The sequence below is a fragment of the Dendrobium catenatum genome, unplaced genomic scaffold (genome assembly GCF_001605985.2).
Source record: "Dendrobium catenatum unplaced genomic scaffold, ASM160598v2 fragScaff_scaffold_1470, whole genome shotgun sequence".
Classification (NCBI taxonomy): domain Eukaryota; kingdom Viridiplantae; phylum Streptophyta; class Magnoliopsida; order Asparagales; family Orchidaceae; genus Dendrobium; species Dendrobium catenatum.
The window spans coordinates 253,462-267,149 of NW_021319932.1; positions in this window are offsets into that span (position 1 = coordinate 253,462).

Consider the following 13,688-nt stretch of genomic DNA (forward strand, 5'->3'; position numbering starts at 1 on the left):
ATTTATATTTAGTCTCACATAATGAAACATCTATAAAGAAATATAGATGTTTATTCAATGCAATTATGTGTTTTCTTTTCCAGGAGAATTCAGTTTGACTTTAATCCCTACAAGTTTTGTTGGAAGGTTGATAATATGATGCCTGTGAAATCCTTCCATGACTGTGAACCTTGGCGAGGGAGCTAGAGTGTAGTTCCCTCAAGATTTTCTGAACACATATTATGTTGGAGCAACCATTCAATTCGGAACTATTTCCAAAGTTATGCAGTTCCAACTTTTCCTTCCAGAGAATACTATAAGTGTACATATTGTCAAAGGTGTCGCTAAGAAGTCTACTACTGAAGTTGTTGATAATCAGGCTTCCAAGAGGGCCGGTATATTTTCAAGACTCTACATGACACCTGTTGCTGCTCCAGTGATTCAAAAGAAAGTTTTTGATCCCAAACAACAATCTGTTGGTGTGAATACAATTGGTCATAACATAATTCAGGATGAAGTGGCTGAAGAGTACAATGATGAAGTTCCTGACGCAAGTGTCAAGCTTTCCAGGAAAGCCAGAAGAAAGGCTAATGCTCGCTTACGAGCTAATGGATGGGTACCCAAGATCCTTCAAGAATCATCACCGCAGCTAGAGGCGAAAGTAGCAATTAATAACGGCTTTGAGCCGTTAAAATGGGTAAAAAGGAATGATTATAAGGGTCACTTGAAGGAATCTTTCTGGGAGACTTCACGTCAACATTCACAACCACCCAAGAAGGAAGAATCTGCCTCTTCCTAGATATACAAAATACTGAAGGTTGTCAAAGATAGAAATTTGCAAAGAAGTCTGAGAAGATATGTCAATGAAGTTATCTCTTTCAACGTGGCTCGACCATAAAATACTAAATTTCAAGCAAGACCTCGTAGAGAGGAGTTTAGACGTCCTCTCTACTATCGAGAGCCAAGAAAATTCTGTCCTAATATGGTCGATACCCATATTATGGAAGAAAGTAGTCAGGAGAGCCTTCTGATAGTCTGAATGCAAGACACCGTAATAGAAGATATGGTGAATAAAGGCCCTGACAATTATATCATAGATCTGCCCATTCAAAGTTACATTCCGAGGCTAGTGGTCATCGTTATGTGACTCCAAGAAGACACCAAGTTTGGGTTCCCAAAAGACCCACATATCCTTGAGCTCAGAAAGTTGACTTTCATAAAGAAATCTATAAATGATGACTTAAATCTCATGTCCAGAAGTTGTCCCCAAATAAGGAGACTTCTGTTGATAAGATTACTCCGAAAAAGGAAATCTGTCATATCCATAAAGAATTCCTCGACTCTCCAATCATATATTGGAAGCGGCTGTCCCAACTTGGTGATGATCATGAGTTGGATGAAGATAATAATTATTATGATAATGATGAAGAAATGGAAGGGTGTACTGGTCCCATGGACATTGAAGTAGTCCAGATGGTTGATCATATACCTGATCGAGTTAATCAGCGATATACTCGTAGAAGTGTAGTGGTGAATTTGCAAAACGAAGAACAATTATGAGATGATCAAGAACAAGCAGCAGTTATGAATAGAACACCTCCACATTCATAAGAGTTTGAAAAGGAAGAAACTGAATATTTTGTGAGAAGCTTGTAACATAAAATACAACTTCTCCAACAGAAGAAAGATCAAGAAATTAATCATTCGAACCGTCTTCTTGATGAAATGTTGTGTTGAAATGAGCATCATAATGAAAGAACTGCTTCGGCAACTTGGCCCAGCAATTGCAATTGACCAAGTACAAGTTGTAAATGTGTAAGCAACATTGCTCGTCTAGCAGTAAATGTTAGAGATTCTCAAATAATTCTTCATGATCTAGATACTCCTAATAAAGGACTAGAAGGTCAACATGAAGTGGATAAAATGGCTAGTAAAACCACATTGAAGATCTTATCAGCCATAAAGTCAAAGCACTTATTGCTTTTGAAACTGTTGAAGCCTTGACAGGTAAAGAGTGTCTCGTACTATTTATAAAACTGCAACGCAAGCCACCTCATATTTGTTAGTTTTCAAAATTAAGGCAATATTACCCCTGGAGGTTTTGTTGACATCTCTTCGTATTGCTATTCAATACAAATTAACCAAGGAAGAAAATGATCTTGTACGACTTGAAGAACTTGAAGCCCTTGACGAAGTTAGACTTCAGGCTCAACAAAGTTTAGAATCCTACAAAGCAAGGATGACTAGGGCCCATGATAGAATGGTTCGTCCTAGAAGCTTCAAAGAATGTGAACTTGTTTTGGTTCGCCGAAGACCTATAATCCCTCACCGTCGCCTTGGCGGTAAATTTGATCCAATCTGGGAAGGACCCTTCATCATTGAAATAGTGTATGAAGGAGGTGCCTATCAACTCATAGACCTAAATGACCAAAGGCCCATGCCACTAATAAATGGCCAATATCTAAAGAAATATCATACATAAAAGAATGTTATGTATGAAAATCTGCTTATCAGATAAAAGCCTTTTAAATTCCCTCCTGAAATACAGGAGGCAATTTTTATATTTCCCCTATAATAAGAAAATGAAATATAATCCCCTCCTGAAAGACAGGAGGCAATTTTATATCTCCCCTATAAGGAGTAAAATAATATTCACTCACCTCCTAAAAGACAGGAGGTAATTTTTATATCCTCCTATAATGGGAGAAATAAAATCCACTCTCCTCCTGAAAGATAGGAGTCAATTTTTATATTCTCCTATAATCGGAGAAATAAAATCCACTCTCCTCCTGAAAGACAGGAGTCAATTTTTATATTCTCTTATAATGGGAGAAATAAAATCCACTATCCTCATGAAAGACAGGAGGCAATTTTTATATTACCTCTTGTAATACATAAGATAAATTCAATCCCCTCCTAAAAAGTCAGGAGGTAATTTTATCCCCTTTACCAAATAAAATAAGGGAGTTATAAAAAAAAAAAAAAACATTTACGCTCACAAACCTAAGGGTCGAGTTAAAGTCCACAAAGTTCAATAAGCCTAAAGGCCGAACTTTGAAATCTTCTACGCTCATAAACCTAAGGGTCGAGCTATAAAATTGGTTCAATAAGCCTAAGGGCCGAACCTTTGAAATCTTCTACGCTCATAAACCTAATGGTCGAGCTAAAACCAGTTGGTTCAATAAACCTAAAGGCCGAACCTCCGAAATCTTCTAAGCTCATAAACCTAAGGGTTGAGCTAAAACCAGTTGGTTCAATAAGCCTAAAGGCCGAACCTCCGAAATCTTCTAAGCTCATAAACCTAAGGGTCGAGCTAAAATCCATGAAGTTCAACAAGCCTAAGGGCCAAACTTTGTAAATCTCATATGCTCACAAACCTAAGGGTCGAGCTAAATCCCAAAAGTTCAACAAGCCTAAGGGTCAAACTTTAAAAATCTATAAGCTCATAAACCTAAGGGTCGAGCTAAGACATACAAGTTCAATATGTCTACGGGCCGAACCTTGAAAATTTATATGCTCATAAACCTAAGGGTCGAGCTAAAACACATTGGTTCAATAAGCCTAAGGGCCGAATCTTTAAATCTTCTATGCTCATAAACCTAAGGGTCGAGCTAAAACAAATTGGTTCAATAAGCTTAAGTGCCGAACCTTTAAATCTTCTATGCTCATAAACCTAAGGGTCGAGCTAAAACCCATTGGTTCAAAAAGCCTAAGGGATGAACCTTGAAAATTCCTATGCTCATAAACTTAAATGTCGAGTTAAAATCCACAAAGTTTAATAAGCCTAAGGGTCGAACTTTGAAATTTTCTACGCTCATAAACCTAAGGGTCGAGCTAAATCGATAAAGTTCAATAAGCCTAAGGGCCGAACTTTGTAAGTTTTTTTTTGCTCATAAATCTAAGGGTCGAGCTAAATCCATAAAGTTCAATAAGCCTAAGGGCTGAACTTTGAAATCTTCTAAGCTCATAAACCTAAAGGTCGAGCTAAATCCCCAAAGTTCAACAAGCCTAAGGGCCGAACTTTAAAATCTCACCTGCTCAAAAACCTAAGGGTAGAGCTAAAATCCATAAAGTTCAATAAGCTTGAGGGCCGAATTTTAAATCTCCTACGCTCATAAACCTAAAGGTCGAGCTAAATCCATAAAGTTCAACAAGCCTAGGAGCCGAACTTTGCAAATCTTATATGCTCATAAACCTAAGGGTCGAGCTAAATCCGCAAAATTTAACAAGCCTAAGGGCCGAACTTTGCAAATATTTTATACTCATAAACCTAACGGTCGAGCTAAAACCAGTTGGTTCAATAAGCCTAAGAGCTGAACCTTCAAAATCTTCTATGTTCATAAACCTAAGGGTCGAGCTAAAACTCATTAGTTCAATAAGCTTAAGGGCTGAACTTTAGGATCTTCTATGCTCATAAACCTAATGGTCGAGCTAAAATCCACAAAAGTTCAATAAGCCTAAAGGCCGAACTTTGAAATCCTCTATGCTAGCTCATAAACCTAAGGGTCGAGCTAAACCCATTGGTTCGATAAGCCTAAGGGCTGAACCTCTGAAAATTTATATGCTCATAAACCTAAGGGACGAGCTAAATCCACAAAGTTCAACAAGCCTAAGGGCCGAACTTCAAAATCTTCTATGCTTATAAACCTAAGGGTCGAGCTAAAACCAGTTGGTTCAATAAGCCTAAAGGCCGAACTTTGCAAATCTTATATGCACATAAACCTAAAGGTCGAGCTAAATCTGCACAGTTTAATAAGCCTTAGGGCCAAACTTTGCAATTATTTTATGCTCATAAACCTAAGGGTCGAGCTAAAACTCATTAGTTCAACAAGCCTAAAGGCTGAATTTCAAAATTTTTTATGCTTATAAACCTAAGGGCCGAGATATTTTCATTATCATAAATGGTTGAAGAAAAATACAGGTTCACTAAGCCTATGGGTCGAACCTTACAAATTTTGCACACTCATAAACCTAAGGGTTAAGTTAAATCCAGAGAGATCAACAAGTCTAAGGGTTGAACTTTGAAATCTTGAATGCTCATAACATAACGGTCGAGCAAAATCTACAAAGTTCAACAAGCCTAAGGGCCGAACTTTAAAATATTTTATACTCATAAACCCAAGGGCCGAGCAATTTAAAAAAAAAATCTAAAGAAGAGAAGGAAGAAGTAAAGATTGATGGTGAATATAAATGCTATTTTTTTTATTGCAACGAATTCACTGTGTGAAAGTCACACAATAAATTCGTTGGGAGGCAATTTGTTGACTTATAAAAAAAATATAAAAAAAATGAATGAATGAATAAAAGAAAAAAATGAAGAGCTGCATCTCTTCGATGCTTTCGCCTGGCCCACCGGGCATCTCGGCAAGACGAGGGCAATTCCTTGACGTCGATAACTGCTTTTCGGTTAAGCAGTCAATTAAAATACAGAGAAAATTGGGAAAGAGGGGGATGCTTTCAATCTCTTTGAAGATGGCTCTTGCGCCTCTTGCATTGAAACCACACATTAGAAATTCTTCTGCCTCAGAAACAGAAAAATGGTTTTCATCTAATGCCCTAACTCCACACGGGTGGTCGGTGACACCGCCTCCAATTGCGAACTCGCCGAATTGATCACGGACCCCGATCCAATTGCAAAAACCATTTTTTGCCAAAGGTGAAAATCCATGCTGCCTCTCACGCCCGGGCCGATTATCTTCTTCCTTACTTGAGAAGCTATTATCGTCGAGTTTGCTTGTGCCTTTGTTTGGCACAGTCAATCCCCACACGCGGCCACCTGCCTTCTTCTTCCGCTTCAATATGACGTCGAATCTATCGCTTCTCTGAACTTTCACTAAACACACTCCAGCCAAACGCTCGAGTTCAAAACCACATATATCCTATATCTTCAAAGTGTTTTTTTTTGTCTTTCCAATATAAAATGTCCTCTAGTTATACATATTATTCAACATCCAACTTAACTATTGCCATGCCTATTCTCTAGTCAAATACCAATATATATCCTTCTGATATGCAATTATTAATTATTCCATTTCATACTGAGCCGTGACAGTGCTTCCATCGATTGCCTGCAACATTTTCAATTTCCAATAACTTAAGAAACAAATAAAAAGTTTGTTTAGTTATGATTAAAGCATTCAGTTTTATTCATTTTTAATGATGTTATTTAAATCTATTTTTAAATAGATTTAAATACATAATTTCATAAGTCTGTATTTTATAAATCTAATTTTCAAATCAGAAATTTTATAAATTGAATTCAGGTTTTTTTTTAAAATCAAATTCATAAAATCAGAACCAAAAAAAAGTATCAAAAGAGCCTCCATCGCGATTTATAAATCTGATCGCGAAAAAATTTAAATTAAGACCCATACGCGATCATCTTTGATCCGGGTTATGATGGGATATAAATTTTGAACCATACGCGATCGATCTTTGACCGGATATGATGATTTTAAATTTTTGAAGGACCATCGCCGTCGATCTTTGATCCGGGATATGATGCGTTTTAAACTATGTGAAGACCTCGCGCGGCCGATCCGATCTTTTGGATCGGGCGGGAAGATTTACGGCAGTGCCGTCCCGATTTCTCCCTCGGTGGGGAGGAGACGCCGGGAGGCTGCTGAAAATTTTCAGTAAACAATTGGGACTTGGACAAAAAATTTTTTTTTTGAAAATTAGATTTGAAAATAAAGTCAACATAAAAATCAATTTTAAATCAAATTCGACCCAAATATGTTGGACTTGAACTCAAACTTCAAATGAAACTTTACAGGCTATTAAATTCTCTAATAACAAATCCTAACAATGCATCGCTCAACAACAAGCAATCCAAATTCCATCATTGGGCAGCCGATTTATAGGCATCAGGTTGTAAGACCCACTAACGGCTACTTATCTACGAAAGCTATAGTCCCAATACTGTGGTTACTTTTCCACAAAAGTTATAAATCCCATTAATTTAAAAATCTTTGTGAGCTGATTTATGAAGAATTAGGTTGTACGACCCACTATCCGGCAACTTTCGTAGAGCCAAGCCCGACCTTAGGGGGAAGTTTATAGGTAAAAATGATCTAATCCACCTCTAATTAAACTACCCGCCACTTCTAATAGAAGCGTAAGTCCGACTGTGAGGAACAATGTTTAGGTGATGACACAAATCTAAACCCCTCACCAGGGCTCTAGTCAAGGGCTAGGTGTAAGACCCACCAACTCGGGCCACTTAGCTTAAAGTACTAGGTCGTAAGATCTTTATTAGGGCAACTTCTAAAGGACAGTAATAAGACCTTCCCAACTAAAATATTTGGGCTACCTCAATGAAGGCCGTTAAATCCCACTAATTCGGGCTACTTTCTATGAAAATCATAAGTCCCAAACTAAAATTCAACTTTGGCATCTGTCTAAAAAGGACTAGGTTGTAAGGACCCCAATTCGGGCCGCTTAGCTTACGGCTAGGTCGTAAGACCCACCGTTAGGACTTCTAATGAAGCCATAGACCTACAACTGAAATCTCTAGGGCAACTTTAAGGAAGTAGTTAGCCCAACTCAAATTAAATTAAACTAAAATCAACATCTAAACCATTCAGTCTCTCGGGATCCCTGAGAGGAGGAACCCATGGACTGCTATCAGATTCCCTGGACACTACGGTTTAATGATTGTTTAGTGTTGTAGACTGAAATATATGGTATACCCGGATGACGGAACATGGGATCTTGATCGGGTTTACCTCCATTTCTCCCAACATTGGACTAATTTATATAAAATTTTTAATTCATCCTTAATCTGAGATTCTCTCTTACGTAGTAAGAGGTGTAAGTTAATATGAGTGCTTGCGCTCAATAAGAAGTTAAGAACCCCAGATCTATTAAACCTGGACACTTATCCTCATGGGAAACTCTGGTTAATTTCAATCTGAACTTAAGGAAATGAATGCCTACAGCTGCAAGCGAATTCATTGCATTCGTGCCATTTTTTCTTGAGCACAATACAAAAAAGAAATACTAAAAAAAAAAGGTATATAGAATGATGATGCTTCTTTGACTCTTTATCCTTGACGTCCTTTATTTGCAAGTTCTAAGCTTAACCAATTCTCTTCCTACACATCTATGCTGTAGTAGATATCCAATTTACTGAATATTAGTTAAAAGCAAAAGTTCCTGCACTATAACTATATTGTAATTACTTAACCAACATTATTTATAATCATCAAAACCATTGTTGAGCACCAGGCTAATGAGGGTTTCAAACAAATGCACAATTTCTCCTCACAAGTCTAGTGAAATACTATTCTTTGATGGGCTATGCATACCCCTTATAATCTCCCAATTCTTTCCATGGAATACTGAAATCACCAAACAAGCTTAGAATTATGAGTGTAATTCTTAGGATTTTATCTCAAATGATGAAGCTTCGATCTTCATCTTGAAAGGAGAGTTTACAAACTTGCTTCTCTGAGCTAGCACTCCTATTTTTTCTCCCTTTCTATCCTATCTCCAATCATCTTGTCGCACAGTATTACATTTTCTCTCCCTTCTCACTCACTAGCTCGTTATCCGCTATATACTACCCCATTATAACACAATTGCTGCAATCCGCTCTAGATACTAGAACCTAATAATGTTTGATGAAACTAGTACTTCTCATACTCTTCATGTACCGTTTACTCTTTAAATTCCATTTGCTACTTACACCACTTTTCAGTGGCCAAACACCGCCCTTCCCTTCCGTCTTCCTCACTCCCATAGTTCTGATAGTATGTGTGCAATTTTAAAATTACTCTCTGTTCGACACTAACTCTTGTATAATAGTTCTCTTTATCCAATCTAGTCTCGTGCTCTCTGAACTGATCGGTCTCTTCACACTTCTTCTCTTTCTCCATTGCCGCTATTCTTGATTCCCTTACTCAATAATTTATATCAATTTCTTGTTCTGACCTAACAAACATCTCTTCATCATGTGCTAATCCCGAGACTTTCATGAATTTCTCTCCTAACAGGAAACCTCTCAGCTCCCCTTTACTCGTCCCAATCTCTCCCTCTTGTCTACTCCCTATTCGCAACGCACCTAGCTATGCATACCACGATTCTTCCTTTTTATTCATCCTCTCTATTACATTCTCTTTACTTATCCTAATACGCATTCTTTTATCTCTATTTTCACCTACTCCCCCCTTCTCCCTATAGTTCTGATGAGGCAGTCTTTATCTTTTGAGGTTTTCATAATGCACTTTAGATAAACCTCTACCTCTCCTCTTACCATTATTTTTTCCAATCTCATTCCCTTCCATTTATCATTTTGTGGACGATATTCACTGTCTCTCAGACAGCCATTGTACATCTTTCTAAGGCTTACAATCCCTTCTCTAAGTTTGTCTTGTACATATATCTAGAGGGCTGCCTTTCCCCCTCTCATCTCTGCTTTATGTCCATTCTCTCAATGTATTTATTGAGAATGATCTATCTTTACATCCTCTATGATGATCTTTCCTTTGCTCCCCTTTTCCTCCTTTTCACATTCACTCACTCCCCTTCAGGTTCATCTACTCGCTCTCTATCTCTACCTTCTCTTACACTATCCTCTTATTTTGTACTGTGTTCCATTCTATTTTCTACTGACTCTTCTCTCAGTGAGCTTCCCTCTCCACCTCCTCTCCCTTCGCACTCCTCTTCTACTACCTTTCCTTGATACTTTCTATTTTTCAATTATTTTTTAGATGAACGCGTGAGAGCCTTCTATGCTTTTACCTTTTGGGGATTGTAGTTATGAATATAGCAAGAACTCCTCTACACTATAAACGACTATTTTCTCTATATATAGGTGTGAGTTAATGTAATATTCTAAAATTTAAGAATGCTCCCGAATTGAACATTTAGATACTTCATTAAAAACTTCTACGAGTGTTAATATTTTTTCGTATGAGATTTTGTAGACTTGGTATGTGATATTGCCACATATATACCACATACCATAGGAAAAAAGGTATCTATAGCATGGTCTATAAGATTAGACAATCGACAACATATTTACACTATAGTATTACGTAATTTCAGAAGGTCTCAATGATAGAAGATATCGACAGCGTAACTTGTAATTCTTAAAGTGGTGAATTTTATATAGCTTAGATATTATATAAAATTATTGGTTGTAAATGAGAAAATGAAAACCTCATACACAATTTATATCAAAATATATATCGTAGCAGAACACAATAAATATTAGATAATTTTAGTCTCCCCATAGATTATATACTATTACCTTTCTGATTTACGTTAAAATTCCACTCCTTATTGAGGCTGTAAGTGCTTTCATCCCCCGGGTCTCTCTCTTCGAAGCTCCTGTTGGCTCTCGTTAGGTTTTTGATTGCGAGCTCATCTTTGACATAAACCACTCTGTAGAAGCACCACAGGACTTACATCTCATGCATCTTGATTCTTTTGAGGAATGTGTTTTTCTTTCTGTGCAATTTATTAACGCTTTATTTGTTAATGTTATGTGTTATAGGCCTCTAATTGACAATTTATGTTTAGTAGTCTCATTGATATATTGACCTTAATTTACTGTCATAATTTTGACTAGAAATGAAGAGTGATTTGCATATCTTCACTACCTTGATCAAATTTAAAATAGAATTATATAAATAATTTTTAGAAATAATGATGCACTACTCATAACATCAGTTAGCTTTGCGTTCAATTCTAACAGCAGTCGTTTCCACCCCTCATTAGTTCTCATCGCACCATCAATAAATCCTGCGTCTTCACTTTCAATTCTATTCTCTAGCCTCATCAATTCTCAATTCGTATTCACTTAACTCGTGAACAATGTAGTCCCTCTTACCTTTCCTTTATATAATATTCAGCTCTAATGTGAAGCCAACTTGAGGGTGGCGTCATTTAGTTCTGAGTCGAGGTTTGTGTTTTTAATCTTCTTTGTATATATAATTATAAAGTAGTTATTTCAGTCTCTTTATCACCTTTCATCATAGTCGTCCTAGATTGTACGTATTGTTGATGGTATGGTCGTATATAATATACATTTAGTGTGATACCTAGTTTATTTTCATCTGTGTACGCATTCTCAAAGAGTATTATGGGCGATACAAGTGATCGTGTGTGGGCATCTCAGTCTATATAAATGATTATGGTGGAGGCATTAAACACATTGTGCATAGCATAGTTTGATTTCATGTTTCATCATTTCTATCTCCAGTAATGATTGTGATTGCATATTCATCTATGAGAGAATATCATGTGACACATTTGCAAAGGTATTTTATGTGTGTTGATTATAGATTGCCACTTATATCATAATATAGTCGCACTAGTCACTCAAATAGAAAATCTCGTGAGCATATATCGAATAATTATGCAAAATCACAATTAGGCATTAAAAGTCAATTTATTCATTATCATCTTAATTAGGAAATATTTCATATAATAGAGGAAGAAGTCCATTGATGAAGTAATTGAGAGATCCTTTATATCGTTATGATATATATGTATAATTATAAGCAATTAAGATTATAATATATTTATATTCTTATGGATTGTTAGTGGTGAATATTATAAAGTTCAATTTCTCATTAACTAGAATTTTGTTATTAGCTACATGAAATCTGCTGTTATATGATATACAATTGATATTTTTAGGTTATTACTTAGCGTGATAATGAGATATTAGTAATAAACATAATTGGAAGTAAACCATAGCAACCAGTGACTAATCCTTTATTATTGTTTTTTTCTGCTTTTAATTATAATAAAGTACTTAGAAAAAAGTACTTTCAAATTAATATTTATCTTTTTACCTCAAATGTATATATTATTATTTTGAAGTCTCGTTATTTGTGATCTTATTTATGTGATATATATATTTTAATCTATTAGCGTTCGTCATCATCAATTAAGCGCCGGCTTCTCTTAAAGACTCTGTTGTACAGAGTATATGTATTAGTATGTATGATACTCTACGTTTATATTAGTAGGCATATATAGACGCTCAAAAAATAATCCTCGAATTGTCTTAGTAATAATTATAGAAATGACAAGACTTAACATAGATAATGACTTTAACATATGAGACACGAATGCGAATACAATTTTCATTGTACAATACCCCACGTATGGTGTAAAGCTTTGATGTGTGGTGTGCTTTTCGTCATTTTATGCCCTGCCTTTATCTCTCTCCTTCTCTCCTATGGTTGACCCCTATAATGCTATGTCCTTCTCTTTTCTCCAATGCTCTTGATATGTCTCTATCACGTGGTTCTTTGCTTTTTTTGTATGAAACTATTAGTGGATAATCGAATCAACAGTTTAATGATCTGATATGGAGTATAATCGAATCTGATGTAGCAGATCAGTTTACACATACTATCTGTGCTTCTAATTTGTTTTTCGAGTTGCACCATGTACATAAGTGTAATGGGAGTGTTCTCTCAGAGATATATATAATTGTCTTTGTGCTTTTTGAAACGAATCTCTATTTCTCTTCCTTCCTTCAAGATGACATAGATGTCTTATACACATAGATATATATTTGCTATTGGTTTTTAGCGACTATGTGTCTCGTCTTATACCTGAGTAGTACATACTAAATAATAGACACTATCATCAATTCAGTTGTTTGCCTATCATTTTCATATTTGTCATCTCTACAACTCATATCGTTAATAACTACAGCATATCAACTCGAGAAGTAAAGAGTTTTTACTGAGCCATATGGTGGCACGGTAGGCGTGTTGTCATAATTCCTTGGCCAAAGGCTACCTATGGTTCAATGATTGACATCCATACTCATTTAAATTCAGCATATTGCGAAAACATATATTGTTCGCAGAGTGCAGGTGCAGATGCCATTGTCATAGTGGCAATGGATTCTTAGCTGATTTATCTATTCATACTCTCCTAACTGTCAGCATTTCAGATAAATACTCATTAACCATTATGGAGATATAGATCACCTGGATCCCAGAAGTATTATATTTGTCGATAGGCATATCCTCGAGCATTGGCCGATGTAGTGCTAAATCTCTGAATCGTGGCTCACCACTCTCGATACTTTTAACTTCGGCGAAGCAAAAAAATAAAGGCACCATTATATCTCTCATTTTAGCGTGTGTTCTGGTAGAAAATGCTACATCTGGCATTTGTTATCTAATTTGCCATTATCAATTAGAGTTAACAGAAGTTATCCCGCAAATATTGCGATTACGATGCTGTTATCAATCACAGTCTCTTTTTCTTTATGTATCAATATCAAAAACTCGAATTAGAGTATGTTCTGTTGAATAGAGAGCGATGCTTGATCTGTATATTGATTATAATCCTGGAAACGCCTATTTCGAAATTGCACTGTAAATCCATTTGAAGTTATATCATTCAGTATGTATGGCTATAGTCTTATCTCTAAATCGCTGCTAAACGTACTTACGGTTTGGAACGGTCTCTCATGCTTGCGTGAATAAATGTTATGTGTTGCTTATTAGTTATCCACAATACATATATATATTTGGTAGTGTACTAAATGTGTAATATAATAGCAAATCTAGGCGTGTACGCTTATATTAGGGATTGGGTACCCAGTTATTACAAACAACACTGCGCATTCCCATATTCGATGGAGCAAAAGAAGAAGGTAAAATATTGCTTAATAAATCATTTGTCTATCGGCGGGGAAGTCCTTATACAATGTTTGGAAAGGAAAAAAT